Here is a 6,000-nt window from a genome sequence, read left to right on the forward strand (position 1 = left end):
CTAAAAGGAACGGCCTGTTCCAGCCCTTGTAAACAGACAGATTGTGTGCGTGTTTGTGTGTGAGCGTGAGTCTTGGTGTCTCAGATTACGTCTGGAGCGTTAGGGCATGGCCTGCCAGTACTACAACAAAGAACACAGGCTTATAGTAAGAAAGGAACTCCACTTGCTGCACTTTTTGATGTCTTTGAAATTTATTGGGAATGATAGCGTCATGCATTGCTCCTCTTAGTGCCACAATATCTTTTATATGGCACTATAAAGCAACTGGATTACTAGGTGGAATTGTTTAAAGATATGGGGAGGAAGACAGGGATCAGGAGGTCAGCTGGTTTGGAGCACTGGGTTGCTGACGACAAGCAATAATAGAATACATGAAAAGAAACGGAAGAAATAGAAAGACCTTGGAACTAGTTTTGTCACTGAGCATACTGTACATACAGTATGCACACACAGGGAGAAGTTTGCATGCACACACACACACACACACACACACACACACACACACACAAACACACACAAACACACAAACACACAAACACACAAACACACAAACAAACCAACATATTTTTTAGGTGAAAGTTGAAAGTAAGCTGTTTTTGTCTGCATGACCAAACTTGTATAGTACACCAGCATAACTTGTTATTGTTAAGCTCTGAGCCCTCATCAGGTCTACCAGTTACAGATTGTTTTTGCTTTGGTAAAACGTATCTGGAGCGCTTGGCAACATAGACTGTTGTGAGTGGTAACTGATGATACCTTTATTTGTTGTCCCCTTTTCAGTGGCATGGCATGCCAGCACTACCACCATAACATCAGCATTTGGCAACAATTGGCAGTCTTCAACTTAACAGAGTACAAGGACTGTTACATACTGTAGCTGCTGTGTTTCAAGTGATGATTAAGCATCTTTGATACCCACACAAGACATACTAAGGCTACTGATGAAAATGCATGTTGCAACTTGGAGGAAAGTGTCTGTTGTTGAAGAAATACATTTGATGCAATGTAAATGTCACTGTATACCCTTTATAATGTAGTGCAGTACAATGTAGTGACTAACTTTGTGGGAAATATGTATACTAAAGAAAAGGGCGGGCATGGTGTAAAATGTGTACTCATAATGATAATATTTTTTATTGCACCTCAGTATGTCCTAAATGTGCTGATTAACTGGAGAATGTATTGTATGCAACTAAATTCTATCTAAGTGATCTATTCTATCTAATGAACATTTTCCTGAAGGACTCAAACTCATTTTGTTCCAAATTTGCACATTAGATAAAATATTTTATCTTGTCATGACAAGGATAGACCAATGGTAAGATTTTTTTTTTCTAAACGTGTTTCACCATGGTGACAAAGAACTGAAGTATGGTTTGAAATGTGTAAAATTTGCCGACAAAATTCACGAGAAACTATGTTTTATTTATCCCTCATTTTCATTCATCTTGACCAGGAGGGACAAATGAAACATTATGCATGTCCTACTTTTGCTTAAATCATTTCTGAACACCTAAGCTCAGGGCTTAAAATGCAACTGTATTTGACAGAGGACAGATGTACTGTAGGTTGCTAGTGACAAAGTATTAGCTTACAGTGTGGTACGATATCTTTGGAAATTATAGTTTCATCCGTCCCGGCTCTCCCTGTTTGGATCGTTATGAACACTCAATGAACAACATCTGAACACTAAATGAATGATCTGTAATTGAAGCCTATCGTTGGATAGCTTAGTAATATGAGTAGGCATTCAGTGTGTATGAAATAATGAATTCAATAACATTTCCGATATTTGCAGAGGGAAAGATTTGTGTGAAAGGAATTAAAGCCTGGTGCAGTTCAGCGATTTTGGAAAATAAAAGCAGGTATTATTGGAAAAACTTTTTCAGTTTATTTTAAGAGTGCATGAGATCAAATTTGAATTGAATTTGAATTGAATTTGAAATATACTTTCATTACTTTTCCCACTAAAGCCACATACTGTATCTTCCTTCTTCAAAAGCATGTTTGACAGTGGATTTGCCTAGGAGCTTTCCTCAGAAAGAAAACATAGTCTAAAAAAGGAATACTTCTCCTGATTCCTGATTTTGTTATTAGCAGGTTAAAAGTCTGACATACTTGACATGTCACAAACAGTAGTTGCTTAAATGATTGACACAGAACTCCTGAACCTGTTGATCCCAATTGTACCTTTCCAGACTGTTGGACTAACAACATCAACAACTTCTGATTGACACATTTGGGATCCATGCCAGTATTTCCTGAGACCTGGGAAAAGGTTGTTGCAGGGGGACAAAGCTGACCAAGTGAGTGTTAGTGTGTGTGTGTGTGTGTGTGTGTGTGTGTGTGTGTGTGTGTGTGTGTGTGTGTGTGTGTGTGTGTGTGTGTGTGTGTGTGTGTGTGCGCGCGCGCACGTGTGTGTCTATGTTTGCTGGTGGGTGGAGTTAATGACGTAAGGTCCCAGTGTGTGTGAAATGTTCAATAAACACATGTTATCAGCATCGTATCAACTTTACATTTGATGACCTCGTCCAGCGGCTGCCCTTGTGAGTTGGCCAGGCGTGTCCTTGAGAGGCCTCAGCTCTGCTAAGAAGCTTTCACGCTCTCTGCACGGGGTCGCCTCTTTAGGTGCACACACACACTGCGCAGGGAGAAGTGCTTACATCACGGGTCAAAGGTCAGGCTCGGAAGGGTTAAAAGAGCCGGTTCAGATGTTCACCAGAAAACACACCACCACCATCGTTTTGTTTGCATACCTACAGTCCTTATTTTTCAGTGATTTTACCCAAAATGTTTCACTGTCGATACGTAATTTCCCAACTATTAGCCATGGCTTATATATTGATTTAGCTACATTTCTTCAGCTATGTGGTTAATACACGGGAGCACATTATATGGAATTGATACGGTTTTGTTTCTTTTATCTTGTCCTGCGGCTTATACACAATGCGGCTAATAAACAGGAAATTACTGTAAGAGATGGAGGGAGGAAGACATCAAACTGTGGTGTAGGTTGGTATTGTACAGTAGGTATGCAGACAAACAAAATGCACACAGAACCATGTGGAAAAGTCATCACTGAACTCTGTGACCCTCACCTCAGCCTGACTGTAAAAACCTCAGGTGAGGGAGGCTCTCACCTGCCGCCCTGTATGTTTATCACAGTCCTTACCTGATGTAAGATTACAGCAGCAAGGTCAAGGAGACCTACTACCCCCGCAGAAGCTATATGATGTGATTGTGAAGTGTGTATGCTATCGTATAAGTGAAAATGGGGCAGCCGTGGCCTACTGATTAAGGCTTTGGGCTGGTAACCGAAGAGTTCCCAGTTCGTTCCCCACCAGTAGGAACCAGTAGGAAATTCACTGCTCTGGGTTAGTGTGTGCTTCACCTCACTGTGTGCTGTGTGTGTTTCACTAATTCATGGATGGGATAAATGCAGGGATCAAAAGAGTATATACTATATAAGAAAAATGGGTAACGCTTTATTTGAAGGGGTCTAGATATAGGGTGACATCATGTAACCGTCATAAGAATGACATGACACATGTCAAGCACATTAATGACACATCATAATGTGTCGTTCGGTTTTTGGAATGTCAAAAACCTGCCAATGTCAAAAACTCCTGTCAAAATAATTCCAAGAACCGAATGACACATTATGACAACAGTCATTAACATCGATAATGTTTCATTAATGTGCGTGACATGTGTCATGTCATTCTTACGACGGTTACATGTCACCCTTATGTAGACCCCTTCAAATATGTCCCCCACCAAAAATGTCCTCTTGTCATGTTTTGCTACACTGCAAACTGCTATTGTGAAGAGCCTACAGCTCCGGACTGACAGACACAGATGCAGATGGCCTGTGCTCCACAAGGGTTAATGAATAATATACAGCCCTGACTCTAACCACCTGACCTGAGAGACGTTTGCTGTCTGTAGATTGGCAGATGTCAAACTGTAAGAAGTGAGTCACGCTGAAAAGAGAGAGTTGTGGGGAAGACCTTTGCAGCGATCCCTTTTGAAGTCTCTCACACTGACAGAGTTATGATTGTAAACAGCTGGACAGATCCCACCTGAATCCCCTATAGAGAGCATCCAGGTTTTTTGGGGGGTGGTGGGGGGGGTCTATCAGTCTATCCTACCCTTTCTGTTTTGCAATGGGCTGAGTGAGAACCCTGCGTGGAAGGGTGGGGGGGGGGGGGACGGGGGGGTCTTTGCTCTTTTCCTGTTTTTAAGATCTCCAACATGGTGTCACGTTCCACAGTAAATCAGGGCAAAGGTTTCTAACTGCACATACTGTATGCTGAGCACAGTGTGTGTGTGTGTGTGTTTGTGTGTGTGTAAACTCTGTGTTCTGGAGGAACTGGGCCAAACTGGGGAAATAACACTGCAGTTCCATAAGCAGAGAATCCTGCAAAATCCTGTTTCATTTCTGCAGTCCTAATTTATTTGCTTCCAGTATAATCAATAGTCTGCATTTACCTATAAACAGTGGTTGCTGTGGTGCCATAGTCAAAAAACATTTTACAATGTTTACATTAGTAATGTATTTAACTGGGTTAATTTTATTCTATGCTTTTTTTAATCTAATGTGTGGTCTCTTCACTATTTAATTGTGCATATTTTGCTTTCTTTACTGTGATTTTTGCTTGAATTTAAGTAAAGCAAGTTGAATTGTCTCTGTGTATTAACTGTGTTCGGTCTTCATAAATAAACTTAAAACAAAAGAGAATGTCTGCATGAAATGTTGCTTTTTGTTGATCTAAAAATCTAATTGAAAGAAAAAGCAACATTTCAAGCAGACAGGGTTTTCTTCAGGCAAAAATAAAGGAAAAGGAAAGAAGACCCTGTCATGCTCAAACGTTACTTTATCTTTTTCTTTTAATTATATTTTGGGAGCTACTCGGGTGTGCCAACATTCTCTATTGTTTAACCGTACAGCATACTTTGTCCTGCACCTAGTCTAAAGATAGGTGGGACATACACACAAGCACCAGATATAAATAAACTTGCCATACGGTGCCTCATTGTGGTAGCATAGATAACATGCATTTGCATTTGCATTTCTTTTTGTGTTACATATTTTTCAAACTAATCTCTTCAGTGGTTTCTGAACCTTCTCCTAGAGGTAGCCTACTAAAATGCATACAAAAAATGTAGGTTATAGTGTACAATCCACTAATCAGTGTCTGCACGTGCTTAACTGTAAATGCACAACATACTGTTGCTACCCCTAGCCATGTGATGACCTCATTTCATAGCCATGAATGCCATTTCTATACAGTGAACAACCTTGCGTTCCAGCTGACTGGCTGATAGATGTGTTTGCTAAATGCGGTGCTTGTGAAAGTGCTCTCCCAATGCCACTGTATTGGAATATTGACCTCAAACCAGAAAACCTTTCATTGGGGGGAACCTTTCGTGCTTCAAACAGTCACTAGCCTGAATGAAATCACCACAGAAGACCATGTTTAGTATATTACATGTCATGCCTTTTGTGCACATGGTTTTGTAACCACTGTTATGTAACAATGTTATGGATGAATGAATGAATAAGAATGAATGAAATCATATGTGTGAGTGAGTAAATACTGCATGTTCTGTAATGTATGGTCAAGGGGCGCTGTGTAAATCAGTCTGTGAATTTTTTAAAATTTGTACTTTTTTTCATATTTGCTACTTCATCAATTGTTTGGCTTTACTGGTGTGTGACTTTTGTATGGCTGTAATCCCCACAAAACATGTTAACATGGTTAGTTCCCCATGTTTTGCCTTTACACAGATGGACAACACTCAAGTCCGGTAGTTTTCCATTTTGTGTCCAACATTGTCATGTCCGGTGGCTAACCCCCAACCCCCATTTAAACACCCCTAAACACCTTCACCCTCCCCCGCATCTCCAATCCCTGCACTTTGGAATTTTCCACAGCAGTCTTGAAGTCTTTAGAAGATGGCCAGGGCACCCTAAAACAACATGAGCCAATCGGTGCC

This window comes from Sardina pilchardus, chromosome 15 (genome assembly GCF_963854185.1).
Source record: "Sardina pilchardus chromosome 15, fSarPil1.1, whole genome shotgun sequence".
Classification (NCBI taxonomy): Eukaryota; Metazoa; Chordata; class Actinopteri; order Clupeiformes; family Clupeidae; genus Sardina; species Sardina pilchardus.